Below are 23,466 nucleotides of genomic sequence, written 5' to 3'. Positions count from 1 at the left end.
ATAAGCCAAAGCAATAGAAATAAAGCAAGAAGCAATTACCATTAATTAATATGGAAAAATTGTTGAGCATTCCCAGCCCCCCAAAATAACCTCTTGTAGGCTTTTCTCATACCTTAGGACACATCTTGCTAATGGATGCACAAAATAAATTGAGATAAAGCACAGATGCTCTCAGACACGGTTCAGAGCTGCAGCGGCTGGGCCTGAGATGCCGAGCGTGGTCCTGGGGAAGGAGCGAGCTGGGGCTGCTCCTGCTGCTACTTGTGCTTTTGGCTTTTTTTCCCCAAAAAATCCAAATCCTCATCAGATTTGAGTTAGCAAGAGCAGCTACTAATTAGGTGTTTCATAAAAGCAAAGTGGCATAACATGAACTTTCGGAAAGCAGGGACTACCTGTACTCCACTTACTAGAGCAGAGCCTTCGCGATGGTCAGAACAAGGCCGGGACTTTCTCACACGCTGGGGTTTCCTCTAGAAATGGGCATGGCCTTGCCCAGCGCTGCACACCAGCTCAGTGGGAGTGCTTCCAGAAGCCTGCAAGAGGCCAGCCTCTCCCCATCTCTCGGGGCTGACCTAGCTGGTGGCTGCTCGCACACCTAGTGGGACGCCAGGGTGACCTGGCCGGAGAGGCCATGGAGCAATAATTGGATGTGAAGTAGAATGAGGGACTTGGCTCAGCATGCTTCTTCAGGCTTTTTCAAAATAAGTTTTGAATGTAATAAAAGGTGAACGTGCTCACTGAGGGATAGTTTCATTTGCTATGTGGAAAGACTGTTTTTAAGAACACTCTTACTCCGAGAAAAGCAATCATTTAGTTGGATTGCTCCAACCTAACACCATTAAATATTTGCCTCATTTAATTTTGTCAAATGACGGTTCATACATCTGTACTGATGAACTCATTTGCTAGGAGTACTTACTCACAGCAACTTTACTCATGCTCTTGTGTACTCTCAGCCATCTCCCTCCCTTTCTCCCTGTTTCTAAAGCGTCTTAGCATGATTTCCTAAGAATAAGTTGGTCTGGTTGTCCATTGTTGCGGAAGGCCCTCCCATGACCAATACTGCAGAACCCCATTGACCAAAAGCATTGTTTACCTTTATCTCCAAGTTGGCAAGGAGCTGGCACTAAAGTGGCAGACGGAATAGGAGTTTTTTTAAAAAATATATTTTATTTATTTATTCATGAGAGACACACACACAGAGAGAGAGAGAGAGAGAGAGAGAGAGAGAGAGAGGCAGAGACACAGGCAGAGGGAGAAGCAGGCTCCATGCAGGGAGCCTGACGTGGGACTCGATCCTGGGTCTCCAGGATCACACCCCAGGCCGAAGGCAGAGCTGAGCCACCGGGGCTGCCCGGAATAGTTTTAATTACTAAAAGGCTATGCTTGCTAAAGGTACTGGCCAAACTAGTCTTCGGGAACTTGTCCATACACTATTACTGTTTTCTGTTTCAGACCAAAAATTCCTTTTTATTTTATAAGATTGGACTGTTTAACCCTGCTAGAAACAATATTGCATAGTGGTTTATAAAACTAACAGCGGCTATGTATTGAGAGGTTACTATGGCTTCACACACACAATGTCACCTAATTTGCAGGACAATTCCATGACTGGCTTTCGAGTCAGACAGCTCAGTTGCCCAGCTTTGGAACTTAGTTCTCTATCTGTAAAATGGGATAATAATACCTCATTGGATTTTTGTGAGGATCAAATGAAATCCTGCATGTAAATTTGTAAATTGAATAAAAGCATACCCTGCAGCCTCACTAAATGGTGCTTACATGAATCACTTATTAGGAAGCACGAGGCTGTTGTTCCTGTGCTACCGGGGTTTGGTAGCTACAGTCAAAGAGTGATCGCACATTATGCTCATGCTTGGAGAGCGAAATTGGCTGGCCCTTTTGAAAATAGCACCCTTTCTAAAAAGATTTATTGGTTTGTTTCAGAAAGAGATAGAGCATGAGCATGAGCATGAGAGTGGGGTGAAGGGCACAGGGAGAGGGTGAGGGGGTGAAGGGCAGAGGGAGAGAGAGAGAATCTTAAGCCAACTCTACACTGAGCGGAGCCTGAGGGTGGGGCTCCATTTCATGACCCTTAGATCACGACTTGAGCCCAAACCAAGAGTTGTGCGCTTAGCCAATGGAGCCACCCAGATGCCTGAAAATAATCCCCTTTCAAGAGAAGGCTGTATTAGAAAGACTCTATTAAGTTTGTTATTTCAAACCTTCCTCTGGGGTGAATACCATTGCAGAATCTTTCTGAAAATTCCCAGTGGGCCCCCAGAATTGAGCTGCTAATGCACCCTTGATTCGATATGCCAGTATGAATTAACCACAACTCTTTTGGTAGATACTTAGGTTGTTATCAGTTTTAAGATACTTTAAATCATATTGTGGTTAATATATTTATAATCATATTTTTCTTACATTCTAGATGATTTTCTCAGAAACGATTCCCAGAGATGAAAGATAATGACTGGGTTTAAAAGTTGAGCATTTTTATGCATCTTGATATATATTTCCACATTCCTCTCGAACTGATCATGCATTGTGCAAATAGTTTTACCAAACTCTAGTACAAGCTTGAGTTCTTTTCTCTTAGAGAAAATCTCCAACTCGAAACTCTTTGCTAAAAGAGCACTACACTGAATGGTGTAAGTGTCTATTGGAGGGTACCATAATGAAATATGGTACTCAAAACTCCCAAGAATCCTTGGAAGTTGGAAGTCAAGGAAGAATTGCCATGTTGGACATAGGACCTGCAGGCTGTTGTGAAGAACTACATGAAAACCAGGATAACTCATAGGATCCCCAAGAAGACAAGAATAGCCAACACTGATTAAGATCTTTACCGGATTGTCTCATTAAATCCTCCCCAAATATCCATTTTACAGTTGAGAGAACATTACTAGCATCTAAAAGCAAAATTTCCAAGGGGAAGAGACAGGTCATAATAATCAGTTTAATTTTCTTTTTTGTATCCAAACTAGTAACTAATAACCACAGTACTTTCTCCAAAAGACGTGTGGGGCGTCAGGCATCAGAGGTGATGGTGGGGGTAGGGGAGAATCATCTATGAGTTTAAACAAGGAAGAAAAGGAAGAAGAAGAAAGGCAGTTGAACTGTCCCCTCTCCAGAAGACTTCAGAGGTGTCTATGTCACCATGACCGCGATCCTTTGGGTCAGCAAGACCCCTTGGGTCTGCAAGCTTTGCAGAATGGAAACAGCCAACTCTCTGCAAACATTGTCAGGCACTGGAGTTCACAGTGCCAATGGGCTGGCCTTTCCTGCAGCATTTCTCCATCTGCGAACCACAAAAACATATACATTCCTGTCCAGATCAGACTCCTGAGCTTTCTAGTTCACCTTTTCTTTCCTGAACAAGCATATTTATCATGGTCAACGTGAGAGAAATGCCCTTTTTCTGTGCAATTCTCTTTTGTCCCTCTTCCCACGCCTTAGTCCATCTAAAGAGCACAAGACTCAGTGACATTTTGTAGGATTTACCTCTGAGACTGGTGTCGTAAAAACAGCTGGGAGTATGAATGTATCCGGGTATTAACCACTGTCTTGTGGGGGGGGGGTGTCTTTCCATTGATTTTTACTTCTGAGTTCACAGGAAGACCTGGTGTGCTAACTTTGACTCAATGTTGAGATATAAGTATCCTGGGACAGTCTGTATGGAGATAAGAAAAAGGAAAGTAAGGGGGGAAAAGCTGCAGGCTAGCTTCAAAAGTACAAATACAAGCAAAGTGAGCTATCTTAACTGCTTTACTTCACAATAGAGTCGTTTCCTATTAAAAGACTATTTTGTGAACTCCCATTGCTCTCAGAATAAAGCCCAAGCTCCTTGGTGGGGCACACACAGCCCATTCGGTCTTGTCCACCTTCCTCCAGTGGCCACTATTTGCTCCTCATGAGATACACCCTGGTCTTACCCATTTTCAGTGCTAGGATCATATTGCTCTCTTTGCCTTGAAGACTAGAGTCTGTAGTAGTCTGAAGACTGATTCCTCTTCCTTTAGAGCCCTTCTCCTCGTTCCTTCCTTTGTTGCCTGGCTACCTTAAATGCCATCTCTTCCAGGAAGCACTCCCCGACCACCCAAGATCTGGTCATGCTCCTCTCCTATGGGCTCCTATCCATGCCCGTGTACTCTGTCCTTGTCCAAGTGCTTTTCCCACCCATTTGGGTTCCCTAGGGGCACCTGGGTGGCTCAGTCAGTTAAGTGCCAGACTCTTGGTTCTGGCTCAGGTCATGATCTCATGGGTCACGGGATCGAGCCCTGCATTGGGCTACCCACTCTGCAGGGAATCTGCTTGGAAATTCTCTCCCTCTGCTCCACTCCCTACTCGTGCTCGCTCTCTCTTTCTCTCAAGTAAATAAATGAAAATTTTTTTTAAATAGAAGAAATTCCCTTTTGCTTATCATTCCCTTATTAGACTGCAAGCGGCTGCAGGATAGAGACTATGTCTTATTCAGTGTTTTCATGCCCATTCAGTGTTTGACTCCAAGAAGGCCCTTCTCTGGTCATTACTGTGGAAGTGTTGACTTGCCTGACAGCTTCTTTAGATGACATGCGCTCTCAGTAAAATGCACTAACTGTATAGAGATTCTTATCCCATTCCTGAATTGCAGGCTGTGAGAATACTTATCACCACCGCACAGCTCTGTGTCCCTCTTTCTTATAAACACACTCATACATAGTCACATTGTTAAGCTACGTCGTTGAACTAGACTGTTGCCGACAACACCACTTCATGCCCCAAAGGAGCATCCACATGGCATTTACCCAGAAAACATGGTTACTGGCTCTACTAACTAATCTAGGCAATTTGGTAAGGAATTGGCGTAAGCTTAAATGGAAGGAGGATGAAACAATATCCTCCTCCTTCCATCCTAAATAGCTGGATTTGGGTTCCTAAGCTGGATATGGGAACCCTCAGAAAGGGCACCTCAGAAACCTCCTGTTAGTTGGGGGAAGGTGGCAGGCGGGGGGAGGGTTTTTTTGTTGTTGTCCACCTCGTTTTCAAAATTCGGCTAAGACCCGAATAGATAAACACAAAATGTACTATAGAAGCAGCCTATTATTCTTGAGGTGACTGTGAGCGTCCCCAGGACCTTGCAAATCATCGATGAGAAACGCAACATACTTTCAAAGAATTAAAATGGCCCAACTTCAAAGAGTGGCTTTGTTGAGAGCCACCTGGTGACAATTTCTTTAGTCCTCCTGTCTGGATAGAGAGTGGGAGCCACTACTTACCACCTCGCTCCTGCCCTCTTAACCCATCGCTTGTTACATTAAGGTAGGAAAGTTTTATGCGTATAATTTGTGAAGTTCTCTTAAGCAGACAGTGCTATATAAATGTGAAATGCTGTTATTAATAATAAAGGTTGGCTCACCTAAGAATACTGTAGAATTAAAGTAATGAGATTCTATTTTTAGGCAGACTTGCCAATAACATGCAAGTATGATAAGGCTGTGATTTAAAGCTCGCTTTAACCTTCCACTGCTCCAAAGAGTACATTTTCTGGGCTGACTACACAGCAGTCAGCCGCCCAGAGCTCTATTAACACTAATGGTGGATCCGCACTTGAATCCCAGCATGTCCAGCTAAAAATAGGCTTCGGTCTTTGAGACATGGGAGCACATCTCACAGATAACCTGCTTTCACAAAATATAGATTGGCCTCTTCAGCCACCACCTCCCATACCCTGATCACTGTCTTGGAAATGATCAAAAGGCTTCTAGAATGTGTTTGGAGATTTCCGTACAACTGTAACTAGGTAAAGATACAGGATGAGTATGGGAGGCTCAGTGACGCTTATTTTCGATGTGAAAGATACTTAACGAAGGCCCGGGTTCAAAGTGATTCACAACTAGAAAAGAAGTCTCACTCCTCAGGAAAAAAAAAAATAATTAGCTCTTCCTCCACTAATGTTCAGGTCAATGCTTTGTCAATAACAGTAACTCTTCTTCACCAATTTAGTGCAGCCTATAAAGATCGTTATGACTCATAATTACAGATGCAGATTTATGTCAAAATGCATATATAAATCTCTGGTTCTGGCTATGGGTCACCTCTTATCAGAAAAAAGATTTGTGTAAGGAGACACTCTCCTTGATCCCTGTGGGGATTTTTCTCCTTTCAACTTGGGGGCAGAATTATAAGAGTGTGCTACCGATGACACAAATATGACCCAAGGCACGGTGCAGATTCACAGCTGGAGGGACTGGGGAACTGGCTGGCTTTGATGGTGGGAAACGGGGGAGGGCGATGTGGCTGTGGAGATATACTTTCTGGGATTATTGCTCTCTGGCTAAATGAAGACACCTTTTCAACACCTGCAGGCCGGCCACTATAAATCAGAGGAAAGATGATTATCTGAACAGAGGGAGATGGGTTTTAAAATGACTAACACTTCCTGAGGCCAAAGCCTACCGCTTGGTTCAGGGACACAGGGAAGTCTTAGACGTGAGGGGTTATCAACTTCTGTGGAAGCCTGAGTGGTCAGAGGAGATGTCAGTGTGGCCTTGCCCGGGATTCTCATATGCTAGGATTTGTTTTGTGACACATTTCCTGCTAGGAAATCTGAGTTCTGAAACATCACCTGGTCTCCAGAGAACAATCTCCCTGATGGTAGAGGGGCAGGATTTCCTCAGCATCCATGAAGGATGTAAAAGGTGCATTCATCCTCTCTGTGTGAACCGCTAACTGCTGAAAAGCTGCTGGATCATCTACTTAGTAACTGTTTAAATGCTGGATCTGGGATATTACCAAGAGTGTGCCCAGGATTCCCCTTTTTTCCTACCCACAGATCTCAGCTCTATGTATCCCCACAACCGATGTTCAATGCGGCAACTCTCCAACAGTGTTCATAAAATACATAAGGTCAACACATGCCTACCCCGTGACAATCGGTTCTACTTCTGGGGCTACGTGCAGAAGAAGCAAGGGCACATGTCCACAAGAGGACTCGTATAAGGTTATTCATTACAGCTTTGCTCCTAATAGGCCTAGGCCTGGCGACAGCCCAAATGCCCATCGACAGGCGAATGGGTATCCAGACTGTCCTATATCCCTGCATTCAGCAAGAAGAAGAACGGACTACCTGATGGTAGAGGGGTGAGGGTGTGTACACGACACAGAAGAATCCCAAAAGATGTTATAGTGCGTGAAAGCAGTCAGACACAAAAGAGTCCATAACGTGTGATTCCATTTATACGGATTTCAAGGACAGGGGCGAGGGCTATTGACTAGTAAGGTGCACGAGGGAACTCTCCAGGTGATGAAAATGTTTTATATCCTAATCTGGGCAGTGGTTAACTTGATACATAATATGGGAAAAAAAATCACTGGGCTGTATACTTAAGATTTGTGCATTATACTGTTTGTAAATTATAGCTTAATACATAAAAAATTTAAAAAGCTATCTGAAAAAAAAATCTGCAGAGCAAAAATACATGCTCTCCCTTTGCAGGAACAATCACCAAACAGACAAAGATAAAATCAGGAAGATATTCTAAAGAGTAAATGAAAAAAGGATAAATGAAAACACATGAACCTTTCACCTCTTCTCACTTTTATCACAGGACATGAAAATGCCGGGGCTGAGGAAACTAAAATCATTATATGATATGCTTGGGAATTCACCGAGAGCTCTTCAAGGCCTTGTTTTCAGAATGTTCCTGTTAAATGAGGGAGTGCTTCATTTGCAAGTTTCTCCTTAGGAAATGGTGGTGTTTAAACATAAACAGTCAGGAAATAGATATTTTAGGTTGATTCATCACTTGCCTAAGCCAGAGATCAATTAGTTAATGATACTGTTGGCCTCCAGCATGCTTCAGTAAAACGTATTTCATTCTCTTGAATATTTAGATTAATTGAGGTATGAGGCTACCGTGTTTTTATGACCAAAAAAATTGATATTAAATACACATTTCCCATTTTTCATACAATACACCTCAATTCTTTAGCATTTGTCTTTTGAGAGAGACTTTCAAGTTGTTAAAGGAAGTCTTTGGGGTACTTGTCTTCCTGTGTCGCTAATGAAACAAAGAAGGCTTATTTTTCAAGAACGATCATGACAGAGTTTCCACATGGTGTCTGCTCCTCATTATTCCGTTGACATTTCCATTTCTGGAATTCTAATGTTTCTCTGAAATGGTTAGCGACATTTATAAAATACTTGCAGAATTTCCAAACAGACCCTAGAGATCACCCAAGTCCCTACCCCTCAATTAGGATGAGGAAACGGAGATCAAGAAAGGTCAAGTGACTGGCCCAGGGCTCGACTTCTTGGGCTGACTTCTTGTGTGGAATTTGGATGCCTCTCTTGAACTGCCTGGTAACAGCAGATTCTCTGATCAAAGAGATACTTCCCCCTGCACTGTTCGTGAGCATGAGCACGTTGTCTAGAATGAGGACTCCATGGAAAGATGGTCTTCAGGACCTAGGGTAGTACGGAGTCTGGGAAATTCTGTTTCCAAGCTCTGGACAGTTTCCCTGCAGTGAAGCTTGTGTCACTAACATTAGCCTAAGCCTATCTTTCTTCCCAGTAATACCCCGTGTGGAACTCCCTGGATCAATGTAATGTAGAACATGTGGCTTGGGACCTGCATTGCCTGGGTTCACTTCAGCCCGCATTGCTTACGAGCTGTGCAGCAGTTACCTGCAGTCCTAGGTTCAGGTTCCTCATCTGGAAAATGGGGATAATAATAGTATCTTACCTCCTTTTTTTTAGGTTTAAATTAAATGATGCAAGTCAAGTCAGCCTGGTCCTTAACAAAGAGTCAATAAAGGGTAGCTATCAGGTCATTTTGAAATTCCCCAAAAGAGAGTTCTACTCCATTTTATTTTGCCTGATATTCCTACTGGCACATTTTTGTACCTGCAGCTCAATGCCCAGAAGACCTCCTCACCCCACCTCTCTGAGCCCTTTCTCAGCTTCATATCTCTCACCAGTTGCTGCTTTGTCCTCCACACACACCCCTCATCTGATTTTTTGTGGCCTGCACAGCTCATCGTGCACATTTCAGCACTTGGCACTTGATTTTATATCTTCATCTGATGTGAGCTTTCAGAAGGCAAGAGCTATTGAATGCATTTCTTTTGCATCTCTAACAGGACCTGGCATAGTGTGAGGCATGTAGCCGGTGCTTGAAAATCACTGTATCAAAGAATTGAAATAGAGAAACTTAAAAATATTAAGTTTTGATTCCAGGGATGGTTGGTAAACTATTGCAACAGATATTTTCTATAAAATCATATTCAAAAAAATATTTTATATAGCAGAAGTACCATAGCCCCAAACAAACAAAAATGAAAAAGCCAAAACCTTGCCTGGAGCAGAATTATGACTTTCATAATAATCCAAATCCTGAAAATCTGGTGCTTTCTTTTGGTTCTGCTATAGTGCATGCAATCTAATAGTAAGACTGAGCTCCTGTTTCTGATTTATGTATCAAATAATGACCTGAGGCCAAAAAGAACATATGAAACAATATCTCCAATTCTTGTTCATAGTCATACTCTTTTTAAATACCAAAAAGTAACAGAGCCAGCAAGAATATACAACAGCAATGGTAAGATTTATGGTTTATGGCTAACATTTTACATATATTTGTGTAAATAGAGAAATAGAGAAATAGAGATTGTCTTGTCAAATTTTTCAAAAAAGTCCCCCAACTACATGGGCTTTGTGGTCATACCGTACCGAGTCCCTTCATTCCCTTTTTGATGCTATGATTCCTTAGTGTCCATTTCACAAAAGATCTTTCGCAAGTACACTTAAGAATGTAGAACTGTTTGGACTGTTGCCATTTACACTGAAACTTTAACCTTCTCAAGGCCTTGGTCCAATTTTGTGATTTATTTAAACGATAAATATTTTTTTTCCTGTTTACATGAATTCATTGCTAACTTAGGCATCAGCATTTTACTTTTTTGTGTAATTCCTAGGTAGCAGCCAAGATGTCCTGAGTGCCAGAAGAAACAAAGCCAGGCAATACGTAGTTCCTCCACTTTCTGTTGCTAAGTGATGGTGCTTGGCAGGAGTAAGAACTGTCAGGAAACCATCCTCTGCAAAGAGTTTTGCTTACCAAGTTTGCTTACTCAGGGTGCCAGCGTTCACCTGAAGTTGCTAGAATAACGCACACGTAAACACACACTATTAGTAACATACAGGGCATTTATGATATTCTCTTCCAATCTTTCTTCATTCACTCATCTATTCAACAGGTATTGAATGCCTACTGTGTACCATTGTGGGACACAGAGCCCAAAAGCAAGCACAGACCGGCCCCCCTCTTGCCTTCATGGTGCCTAATTTTAAGACCTTCTTTTGCCTTGAGCCTCTCAGAGCTTGATCCTTTGAGCAAAGGAGATCCTTTGCCTCTGTTCCATGATTAGGTTTTGACAAAGTAGCAGATAACTCTGCATTCCTGTGGCCAGTGTTTTCATTTCAGCATTACTTGTTTTATGTTATATTGACCAGACATGTCTCATACTTAAAATGTAGTCCAGGCATATATTAATTACTTTTTTTTTTAAATATTTTTTTTTCTTTATTTATTTATGATAGTCACACACACAGAGAGAGAGAGGCAGAGACACAGGCAGAGGGAGAAGCAGGCTCCATGCACCGGGAGCCCGACGTGGGATTCGATCCCGGGTCTCCAGGATCGCGCCCTGGGCCAAAGGCAGGCGCCAAACTGCTGCGCCACCCAGGGATCCCTATTAATTACTTTTTAAAGTCTGGTATCCTTTCTTTAGAGCCTTTGCCGTGGAGGTGTTTTCTTAATAAAGTGTATAAGGGGAGCGTTTTTTTCTAATGAAGAAAATTGGAAAAAGAAAAAAAAGAAAATTGGAATTATTTTAATGTACCTTATGGGTCTAAGTGTCTGTGATACTTGGACAATTAGCAAATGGATTGATGGTCCCATTAATGCTTTGTGGAGGCTAGTGTTCGCAGTAAATTGTCTTTTACTTTTTTATATTTATTGTTTTAGGGAGACAGAGAGAGCATGTAGGCAAGTGGGCAGGGGTGCAGAGGGAGAGGGAGAGAGAGAATCTTAAGCAGGCTTTATGCCCAGCAGGAGTCCAACTTGCGGCTCCATCTCATGACCCTGAGATCATGACCTGAGCTGAAATCAAAAGTAGACACTTAACTGACTCAGCCACCCAGGCACCCATCTTTTACTTTTTTTGTGTTCAAAAATGCAATCCATTTATTGTATTATCTGCACTCCCCATGCTTCTCTTTGCTATTATAACATATGTTAGTGATAGTATTTGGGGTCTAATGGTCATATATGGACTTCCATGTTCAAATATGAATGATGAGCATAATGTAAAGATCACTACGTTTTTGACTCTCAGCAGGACTAGTTAACAGAGTGAATGGTTTAGTTTGCACGCAAAAATTGGTAGCAACCTGTACCGTGCTCAGTGGAGCAGAACTCAGGAGACATCCTAAGGTGTTCATTGTTCCTTTAGGGGATGGTGATTTGATGAAGTAATGGCAAAGGTGGGTATCGTGATTAAGATTAAGTAGGATTTCTCTGCAGCGTAGAAGTTATTTTCAGAACAGTTAATGGTATGTTCATCCCCCTGACCACAGTGAGATTAACAGGAAGTGAAGAAATCATTGCTAATTGACAGTGTTCAAAAACTAGAGGAACACACAAGCCCTTTTTTGTTTTAAAGGGCCGTTTATCTTAAGCACTACTCATGACTGCCCTACATCTTCCCACTCTAAAGAGGCAGTCAGTTGTTTCTATCACACATATGCATTTCAGAATAGCTATGTAGGAATGTAATTTGAAGCAAAGAGCAGTTGGGAAGTTATGAATTGCAATTATGAGTGGAAGCCATGGATTGTAGCCAAAACTCAGTTGGGTCTATATTTATAAATCTGAAATAGATTTTGGAATTTACCTCTAAACATTTCTGAAGAATTTCCTTTCTTTCTCAAAGTCCGAAGAATGACTCCCTTCACTGTTGATGGGACTGAACCAAATGAAAATAATAAAATAATATAAGAATTACAAAATAAAAACGGTAATCCTTATAGATCATTTTCCATTTGTCAAATATATGCAAAGTACAAAAACTGTTTTATTTAACTATTATCTTAACCCTACGAGTCTAGCGCATTTTAATAACCCTTCTACAGCTGAGGAAATTGAGGCAGGGAGAGATTAAAACTCCCACAAGCTCACATAGCTAGTATGTGAGGGATGGGGGGGCCTCCATCGCCTGTGCCTTTAACGGTCTTTTTACAATGCCTGTCAGGTTTCGGCAAAACAAAATAAAATTCTGTATTATGCTTTTTCATCTCATGGTTTTTATTCAAAGGTCAAATCCACATTCTCTTCCAGATGGACAGTTGTGGTTCTATGGGAAGGATGGTTCACGATTCTTTTCAAAGCCCTCTTTGACTGAAGGGGCTTATATCCAACTTCAAAAGTTGCCCAATCTGAGTAGCTTAAAATTATCTGCTGCTTACTTGCAACCTTTTTAGTAAATACCCTCTGGCTTGGGGTAGCTTTGGTATTTCATATTTAATAAAAGTGTCTGCTACCTGCCCTTAGAAAATCTCTTGGTTTTATGTCTCCCAGACTGCTTGTTGCTGAGGGCAAATTGTGGAATGGAGACTGGTGGAATTTCACCGTGCTGCAGAAATTAGGAGCGACTACAACATTAAAAGCAACAGCAGGTACTATAAATCTGAACTTTGGGGAAAAAAAGAATACAAGTAAAACATGGGAATGTATAGGCTGCTACATTGCCAAGCTGAAGACAGTTTTCCTAAAGAGACAATTAAGCCTTTCTACAAAGAAATCATTTTTTATTTTGGATTGCATTTAAAATCTGAAGGCACAATGCAGATTTCTCAACAGTTAATCATTCAGTCAATTTCTGCAAAGCCATTTCATCTCTTTGGGGCACCTCTCTTTTTCCAATATTTTAAAAAGCAGATTTTCTCATTATCAAAGTAATTCGTATTTGTTGTAGAACATCTAGAAATAGACAGATAACCCCAAATATCACAACACAGAGATATATACTGTTAACAGTTTAGTGTAGAGCCTTCCAACATTTGTTTTACACACACATAATTTTTGATGTTATCTGTTCTTGTCACTTATCAATATATTATAAAATCTTTTCATTTTGTTAAATATTCTTTGATAGTATCATTTAATGATGATTATGCCATTCCTTAACCAAACCAGTATGCTGGGAATTGAAATTGTTTCCAGGTTTACACCATTATAAATAATGCTGCAATGAACACATTTGTAGTTAACTCTTGGTATGCATCCATGGTTGTTGTCTTTAGGAGAAATTCCTAGCACTGGCCATGTTGATACCAAGTGTTTGCAAAATAACCTATGCAATTACTCCTCCGGAAAGGCACCAATTTACATTCACACAGTATGGCATTTCTGATTTTTTTCTTTTTTTTTAGTATTTTTTGGTGAGCTCTTATTTCTATACCAGAAAAGCAGGGCTCCTCTTTATCTGGGTGTCCAGCAGATAGGGGATGAAAGGACGTAGTTGCTCAGTCACCTTTCTATTCATTTCCATCTCTACCTCAGGCTTTGTATTTTGCTCTGTTGCATTTTGGTAAGGTTGTCATAAAGGAAAGAGAAATGGTAGGAGAGCAGGGTGAGGAAAAAGTAAACACAGTCTCCTCAATCTGCTTCTTTAGGATATAGTGTTTTCCTTGTAACAGACTTATAATGGGGGGTGGGGAGTGTGCTCGTTATTTTTATTCATTTTCAGTTGTAACTAGCATTTGGAACACTGTATTATAGTATGTGAAAGGGACCTAACAAATAAAAAAATCCTGTTGAGGTGTTTCATAGTACTGCCCTACTTGGTGTATCCTTTGCATGGTGGCCTGGGGTTCCCCTTTGGCAAGAATATGCTCCTCATCTGCAATCAAGAATGGCTTGTTCTTGTGAAGAATGACTCTGATCCTTAAAACCACAGAGAAAATATTTAGAAATTGGGCTGGACTCCTGGGATAAAGGTATCTACCCTAAACTCTTAGGGGACTCCTTTATCTTTAAGCAGAGATTTGAAAAATGAAATCCCAGCTTTTTATTTTTAGAAAGCACTTGGAATGATCAATCATTTTTCTTTCCCACATATATCATGTATGAATAAAATAGGGAAACATAAACTAGTCAGGTTTTACCTCAAATATACTAAAATAAAGCAAAATCACTTCTTCAAATACGATATCTATTTTGGATAAAAACAGTGTGGTTTTATGGCATCAGCTCTTCATTATCTAGTTATGCCTATGTAATAGACTACAGGGCAAACTGCTTTAATTCTACATAATTTGCTTGTAGAGCCACACAGAGCAAAAAATACTGCCTTCCTTTCTTTTCTTCTTGTGAACAAGCAAAAGAAATAATTTTGTGTGAAAAATCCTAAGGATTAGATCAGTTGATGTAGTTCATTGAGCACAAAGAAGAAACTAGAGCTTTAATAATAATAATAATCTAGGAAACAGGTATAGTTATAGCAAAATTATGTTTTATAACCCAAATATAAACATAAATGTTGGTTACAGGCCTCCAGAGTAGTTGATAGAAATGGGCTTAGTCCACGGTGTATGGAAACCAGAGTTAATCCTAGAGACAACTGAAAGCCATTTGGTCTATGGATTGCATGAAAATGTGCAAAAAGTGGATTGGATTGATGGACATTCCAAACTCTATTATTTTCAAAAGAAGGTTTTCTTCTATTATGTCTATTCTTTATAAAAGAAACTGATATCACTATATTTTCCTGTGTTCTAAACGTAACCCTTTGCCAAAACCCTTCAATTTAAAATACTCAGCCTATTGCATGTCATATGCCTCTTTTTTAAATTTATTTTTTATTGGAGTTCAATTTGCCAACATATAGAACAACACCCAGTGCTCATCCCATCAAGTGCCCTCCTCAGTGTCATATGCCTCTTCTTAACCTAGACAAATACAGCTGCTTCAGATTCCGTAAGATTTATTAATACGTATTTTTTTGTATTTTCATTTGCTCATCATAATTAGCCCGTGTGTGTTCCTAATTCAATAGTCTTCACTGAACAGGGAATTTTTAGTGATGAAGAACTTCATCAAAACATCAATTCCACCACCTACGCTCCTGGGAGAAAGGAAGACTTTGGAGCTATAAAAATATGCTCTGATGATGTTTGTTAATATAGTTGGAACATTATTATAGACTATAACCAGGCCAATGAACAACCTCACTGATTTGGAGTTAGAACAGTCTTACTCTAGAGTGTGAATACAATAGTGTATAGTGAAATACAAGCCTGTGTTTTCACAGAATGGTAGCCAATCAGAGCCAAAGTAACATACCGATACCTAAAGAAAGCATCTTCCCAAATAAGGAAATATAAATTTCTTATTCCCCCGTATCTCAAGGATATTGGCACAATGTTGGAAAGAAACCAGTTTAACTTTTTGGGGGCTGATTTAAGCTTCTCTGGCTCCTTGAAATAAGAGTAAATACTTTTCTACATTCTATCTAGAGACGAAACCTTTAAGTGAAGCCCAAGAAGAGAATCATGCAAAGCCATGGTTCTCAGACTCTGATACCACTGAAACTCTAGGAGTTTGGCTAAGGTGCTTCAGAATTTCAGTATTTCTGCTTCACCCAGAACAGGCCTGCTTTTACCTGAGCTCTACCTTGGACGTCCTTCTCAGCAACCACTTAAAGGAAGGCTTCCTTAGCAATAATAACAGTGACAACGACAATCATAGAAAAGTACCAGTATCACTGTAAAACTGTGATTTACTTTTTAAAAAAACTTTATTTATTTACTTATTTGACAGAGAGAGAGCACATGCAGAAGCAGAGGGAACAGGAGAGGGAGAAGCAGGCTCCTTGCTAAGCAGGGAGCAGGACTAGGGGCTTGATCCCAGGGGCCCCGGGTCACGACCTGAGCCGAAGGCAGACACTTGACCGACTGAGCCACCCAGGTGCCCCAAGTAAAACTGTGATTTAAATAATGATTAAATTATGACCAGAATCTTAACTCTGCCATCGATGCCAGCATTTAAAGATGGTCTAATACTTTTACAGACTACATTTTGAAAGAAAGATTACAGTAGCCTTGTGTCTAGCACATAACAGGTGCTCAGTAAATATTTACAGAATGAATGAATCAGTGGGTAAAAGAGAGAAGAGAATTACACCAGTGGTATAAAGACCTGAATTCAAATCCTGATTCCTTAAGAGATTCTGGCTTCCTCTCTGGGCCTGTTTCTCAAACTGATCAGCTTCCAGATTAGTTTTGAGATCCCATCCAACATTGCCTGGAATTATGATCAGAAAAATGTGTGTTGTGTTGGAAAGGAAGTCGTAAAGGGAAAGAGCAAGTTTCAAATGCTAAAGGTCAGGCAGGCCAATAAAGATCAAGCCACCAACAGCATCTACAATATCCAGCACAGCCTGCGTAGAAAGCCGAATATGATTTGCTGGTCACAAGCAATTGCACACACATCCTAGGAATACTTTCAGCCCCATTTTAAAAATAAGAAAATGGAAGTTTGGCAAGGCAGGTGATTTTCTTTATATCACCCAAGTGGCAGAGCTGATTTTGGAAACTGAGTCTTTGAACACCATCACTCTGTGGACTCAAATATTTAAAAGGCTTTTACAACCTATTCACTCATGTAAGAGATCACCCATGTGGCAGAAGGATGCGACAGAATTGGGGTGGCCTAGCTCCCCTCTTCCAAGAAAGAGGCTCATAACCTAAATCTCTTAATTCCCGATCCAGAGTTTCATGCATGAAACTTTATGGCCTCTTGAAAGGTGAATGAGTAGATTTGATTCATTGGAAGTCAGAACAGCTTTTTTAAACATTTGGGAATCAAGATAGGTAGTTAGTCTGACTTATAAAATTTTCTTATGGATGTCACCATCAGAAAAATTTATCTAAGCTTAGTATACTGCAAAGCTTATTCAAATCCATCACATCTTCAGATGCAGCTATTGTTAGCTGAGGGTTTTAGCATGAATTCCAGCTGCATCTTATTCATGTGATCTCGGAAAATAGCAATTTGTTTCACTATCACCAAATTTCATCCATTTAAAATAGGTCACCAAGACATCACATTTTTATGAGGTTATTTTTACCATCTCTCTCTTTTTGGGCTGAGTTTTGCAGGTTATTTTTCTTCTGTGTATTAATGAGAGGAGTTCAGAGTACTGAATTTTGTTTTTTGTTTATTTGTTTATTGAAGTACTGTCATCTTCGAATCTCAGGTAAATAAAAAAATAAAAAATACAAAATGAAATAATGAAATACCTTTTCTGGTCAAGAAAAGATAAATTCTAATTTTATAATAGTAATCAGGAAAGTTTTAAAATGAAAAAGTTCTTCATTTCCTATGTTTGTAAATTGGTATGATCTATACAAGTAACTTAAAAATCACTCAATTATTATTATTATTATTATACCTTAATAGTCCTTTTTATGAGTGTATCTCTGTGTGTACTTTTTTTTTTAAAGTTAGCGCTTTTTTAAAATTTTTTATTTATTTATGATAGGCACACAGTGAGAGAGAGAGAGGCAGAAACACAGGCAGAGGGAGAAGAAGGCTCCATGCACCGGGAGCCTGACGTGGGATTCGATCCCAGGTCTCCAGGATCGCGCCCTGGGCCAAAGGCAGGCGCCAAACCACTGCGCCACCCAGGGATCCCTCTCTGTGTGTATAAATATGCATACATATACCACACATACTCTAGGATAAAAATGAATCATTGAGGGCTTTTTTTTAAAAAAAGATCTTGTCCAATAACTTCACTATCTACATGCATTACCAAGATAATTTTCTGCAAATTAAATATAATAAAGGGGTGGTGGGGATTAAGGAGGGCACCTGTTGTGATGAGCACTGTTGTATGCAAGTGATGAATCACTAAATTCTACTTCTGAAACTATATTAAACTATATGTTAACAACTAAAATTTTTAAATAAAAACGCGAAACAATAAAATAAATTTAAAAAGTAAACAGCAACTATATTCCATTAACAAACTAATAATTGTAAATTCTAACTTGTTCTAATTATTTCTAATAATCTCTGTAGAGACTAATATCTCAAATAGTGTGTATGTGTTGATGATAGAAAGCAGGTTGAAAGTACTGATTTATTACAACCCTTCATTAAGGTTAAAAGCATTCCAGTGAGATGAAGACATCTGCCTTGTATTTTCACATTGCAGAAGAAAAGTTAAGGACAGGAAGAACAAAAAAGAAAAAGAACAATGTGTCAAGTTGAATTCAAGCCAGGTTTGAAGAAAACAATGCTATCTTCATATCTGTAAAAGTTTTTAAGAAAGAAACTTCCCATGCCCATGACTACCATTTATTATTGTGCTATCAAATTATGTTTAATACTGTATAGTAACAGCACAAAATATGCCGTATGTCCCTAAATTATGTTTCAAATTTTTATGCACAGTTAATCAACATATGTATCTTTCAATGTCTTTTATTTAAAAAAAAATTAACAAAGAAAGCTACTACCAGAAAGAATCAAGGTAGGGTAATTACACAGTGTACTGGAAAAAGATTTTTTAAATGGATTGTTTCTTTCCTCTTCTTTCAGAGGTGGGACTGGCTAAGGTTGGCAATTATAGGGTTTAGTGAATAGTCACTTGATATCTTGGAAATCAAAGGAAAAGGCCACTGGAGAGGGGCTGAACTTAGCTGTTGCAGGATTTTTATCTCTCTGAATGAGTGCTACTGACAGGAACCATATGTGTTACATAATATAGCTGAGGAAGAGAACATGGGTGGTTTTCCAAGAAGCTGTGACCTGCCTGTGTACTCATGTCTATCTGTGCGCACATGTGCAAATCTGATGTATTTATGATATTTAATAAACACTTAGGGACTCATGTGAGCTTGGGGACTATGTGTTTGTCCCGTTTAAAAGATTATATGTGAGTATTCAGACTGATTTTGCCTTAGAATTAAAACTGATCTTTGCACTTTGTGGTGCTTGTCACTATAAAAAAAACATTTGTTAAAGTGTGAGGCTTCCTTTGAAATGACAGAAGAAAACTTAATTGGTTCCTAACTAAGCTTGTATTTAGCCCACTTAAAAATAAAAAAGAGGCTTAAGCAGAGCTGATGATCACTCAAAACAATCTCACTGAGGTAATCAAATGAGTTTACTTCAGATTGTCATGTCAGGGCTCTTGAATGGCAGATATTTTCCCAGGAAGAGCAGATAGAAGTGGTATCTTAATTCATGTTTTTGTGGCATATCCTTTTTCATTTATTATTTTACTTTTCTCATTTATTATTTATATGCACATATCCCTTTACTTTTAACCTACCTATATTACTATATATGAAGTGTGTTTCTTATAGAAAGCACCTAGTGGGGAGCATGATTTTTTTAATCCATTCTAGTAATCTCTATTTTTTGATTGATGTGTGTAGACCATTTACATTTAATGTAATTATTGAGATGTTCAGATTTAGGTCTATCCTTTTATTTTTTTTCTTTTGGATTACTTGGACTATTTTTGACTATTCCATCTTAATTTATTGTTTTGTTTTTTACTATATATCTTTGTATAAATTTTTAGTGGATGCTCTAAGGATTATAATGTATACACTTAACTTTTTATAATCTGTTTAGACTCAGTACTTTACCATTTCAAATAGAATGTAGAAATCTTACCACCATATCGATCCTCTTATATTCCCCACCCTTATGTTGTAGTTGCCACATATTACATCTACACACATTGAAAATCCTATCAGACAGTGCTGTAATCTTTCCTTTTCAAGCATCAGTTTTTAAGAACTCAAGAGAATAGTTTATTACATGTACCCAGATATTTACCATTTCTATTGTATTTCTCTTGTTCCTGAGGTTCCAAGTTTCCTTCTAACATGATTTCCTTTCTTTCTGAAAAAGTTCTTTAGCAGCAAATTATCTTAGTTTTCCTTCATCTAATAATGTTTTGTTTCACTTCATTCCTAAAGGATATTTTCTCTAGATAGAGAATTCTGTGTTGATAATTCTTTCCTTTCCGTACTTGAACACTATTATGCCACCTCCCACTGGTCTCCATGGTTTCTGATGAGAAATCTGCAGTCACTTGAATAAAGCACCTAATCTTTATAGATCCTATAGATAATATCCTGGTTTTCTTGGCTGCTTACAAAATTTTTTCTTCACCTTTAGTTTTCAACAGTTTGGTTATGATGTGTCAAGGCATGGATTTCTTTGAGTTCATCCCATTGAGATTCACTGAGATTCTTGAATCTTTAGGTTTATGTCTTACTAAATTTGGGAAATTTACAGGCATTATCTCTTCAAAATTTTTTAAGCATCACCCCCTTTTGCTTCTTCTGGGACTGAATTGACATGAATATTAGGCTTTTTATTTTCCCATGATACCGGAGTCTCTGTTACTTTTTTCAATCTTGGTTCTCTGCGGTGTTTAATATGCATAATTTCTACTGATCAGTCTTTACATCAGACTGTACGTTATCATCTCCATTCTGCAACTGAACACATCCAGTGAGTTTTTTATTTCAGCTATTGTATTTTTAGTGCTAAAATTTCCATTAGGTTCTTCTTTATATTTTCTGTTTTTCTGTTCACAGTTTTTTCTCTTTAAGAGAATTTATCATTGCTTGTTGGAATATTTTTATAATACCTACTTTAAATTTTATCAGATAATTTGAATTTACATGTCATCTTAGCATTGATGTTTATTGATTGCCCTTTCCCATATGAGTTGAATTATCCTGGTTGTTCATATGCCAAGTAATTTTTAAAAAATATTTTAAAAATTTATTTATTCATGAGAGATGGAGAGAGAGGGGCAGAGGCATAAGCAGAAGGAGAAGCAGGCTCCCCATGGGGAGCCTGAAGCCGGATTCCATCTGAGGACCCTGGGATCATGCCCTGAGCTGAAGGCAGACACTCAGCTACTGAGCCACCCAGGCGTCCCTGCCAAGTAATTTTTGATTGGAGTCTGGAAATTGTGACTATTATACTATGAAACTGGATCTTATTTAAAACTTATGAAGAATATTGATATTTTCATTTCAGTAGGCAATTGATCTGCTTATTTTCAAGCCATAAGTTCCAACTTACTTTCTATGGACTGTGGTCCTAATGTAAGTTCAGGTTTTAAAGCCCATTGCTATTCAGATCTGTGCCATGAGTGTACCACCCACGGTAAGTCTGAGACCTGGTTGAAAGTCTATTCACTTTTCGAAGTCTTGTATATACTGGCTAGGATGAGATTCACTCGTGCAAATCTCGGAATTTTAGAGTTAGTAAATGACTTTATGAGGTTGCTTTCATGAACCCTTCCCTTTCCATAATCTCCCTAGCACTTTCTGTTTTCCAGGGACTCTTCTTTTTTATTTTTTAAAGATTTTATTTATTTATTCATAAGAGACACACAGAGAGAGAGAGAGAGAGAGAGAGAGAGGCAGAGACACAGGCAGAGGGAGAAGCAGGCTCCATGCAGGGAGCCCAACGTGGGACTCAATCCCAGATCTCCAGGATCAGGCCCTGGACTGAAGGCAGGCACTAAACCGCTGAGCCACCCGGGCTGCCCTCCAGGGACTCTTCTTATGAGGCTTTCAGTCAGAAAGCTGGGATTGTGCCAGGCATTTCTACAGCTGTGCCTGCTTCTGGGGCCATGTGGCAGGGAAACAATCATGGTAAACTCACACCAGTTCAGTGGCACTTTGAATCTGGGTCCTCCTCTGCAATTTTCTATTTACTGCTTACTTTTCAGAGTCCTCAACTGCTCCATACATCCTGTCCAGCTTTTACACCTGTATTCCAATGGAGATCAGAGAAGAATGTGCTTTCTCCATTTTACCCAGAATCTAAATCTTGGGAGTGACATTTTAAAATGACACATTTTGTTACAATAAACTTGTCAATTAAAGTTTCAGGGATAGTGTCCTCCATAATGGAGGACATTCAGTTTAAAAAGAAGTTTTCAGATATTTAAGTCTTAAATCCCTTAATATTATAAAGAAAGGCATGCATAGGTAATGAACCAGGAAATAGTTGTGACAAAATCAATACAGTGTCATATAAAAAGATAGGTGTGACAGTATAGATTTATTCATATTCCTGCATAAGATACGCATGCAGCGCTAAACTTTGCTCATGCTGATTCTTGTGTATTATCTATATGGTGGCTCCATAATATATCATAATATGGTATAATGTGAGATATTTTTAGCTCACAAATAATCCTTCTGTTTGTGTGTATACATGTGCGCATGTCCAGCCACACACAGAGCTTTGTTCTCAAAAATAATTTGTTTGGAACTAAATTTTCTGAAACAGTGGTTCTCAAACTTTTAATATGCTCTATCTCCAGAGTTCTGGACTCAGTATTTTTGCAATTGGGTCCAAGAATTTGCATTTATAACAAGACAATGCCAGATGATGCCAATGCTGGTGATTTCAGGGCCACAATTTGAGAACTGCTACCATAAAGAATGAATGGAGCATACCAGAATTTTATGTGGCCCATCAAAAGGCACAAATTGATGATTAAATGTAAACTTGTGACTTTCTATTAACTTTGTGAGATTTTCCAAGAACAAATTCATTCCATCCTTAAGTAAAATCACAATTGCTTTAAATTGATGCAAATTTAAATATTTTCAGTCAGTTCAAGTGCTGTTATAAACATGTATTCACAAATGCTTATGCAAATATTCATAATACTAACATTATGAATATACTAATACTAATATCACAAGCTGAAATAAGAATAATTCAATCAAATCAATTATTTGGCCTCACTAGTATCAAAAAAATGTTTAATTAATGATCTCAATTGCTACTCACACAATTAGGTTTTATTCACTTTTAATGTATAGCGGGGATTGGCTTATGGGCCAAATCTGCCCCATGGCCTGTTTTTGTACAGCCAGTAAGCTAAGAACGGGTTTTACATTTTTTAAACGTAATCTTAAAAAATGCCACAGAAACTTTATTTGGATCACAAATTCTAGAATATTTACTATTTGGCTCTTAACAGAGAAACTTCACTGACTCTGATCAAGGGCATTGTCTGGTTGAGTTGAGGTAGTGCCTCAAGAGATGGCATAGTAGAATAATTAAAGACATAGTTTTTGTTGTTGGATTGCCCTTGTTCAAATGTTACCTCTGCCAACCACTTTATGTAGCCTTGGAGAAATTAATGCAATCTTTCTGTGCATCAGTATCCACACCTACAAAATGCAGATGATGAAAGTATTTGACTCATAGGGCTATTACTGATTTAATTAGTTAACACAAGCAAAGCCTGTAGAATAGCATCTGGCACATAGCACAAGATAGATACTAGCTCCTACTATTCGACTTGATAATATACCATGTAAACACTAAAGGTGAGATTTGTCCTGAACATTTA

The 23,466-nt window shown here is 39.0% G+C and overlaps 1 long non-coding RNA gene across 9 annotated transcripts in view; it reads right to left on the bottom strand.

Annotated features, from left to right (window-relative positions):
- Positions 1-23,466, bottom strand: part of LOC140624410 (uncharacterized) — a 373,398-nt gene that overhangs the window by 25,477 nt on the left and 324,455 nt on the right. For 8 of the 9 annotated variants that reach the window (XR_012023892.1, XR_012023893.1, XR_012023886.1 and 5 more), the window contains 2 exons: positions 11,938-12,009; positions 3,508-3,676 (listed from right to left, as the gene is read on the bottom strand). This is a non-coding gene — a long non-coding RNA (uncharacterized lncRNA). Of the gene's footprint in view, positions 1-41; positions 3,305-3,507; positions 3,677-11,937; positions 12,010-23,466 lie in introns of those variants that run through there. The other variant, XR_012023891.1, reaches the window with a different exon arrangement.

Source organism: Canis lupus, chromosome 34 (genome assembly GCF_048164855.1).
Source record: "Canis lupus baileyi chromosome 34, mCanLup2.hap1, whole genome shotgun sequence".
NCBI lineage: Eukaryota > Metazoa > Chordata > Mammalia > Carnivora > Canidae > Canis > Canis lupus.
The sequence above is the reverse complement of the archived record's forward strand: the minus strand, read 5'-3'. Positions and strand labels throughout refer to the sequence as shown.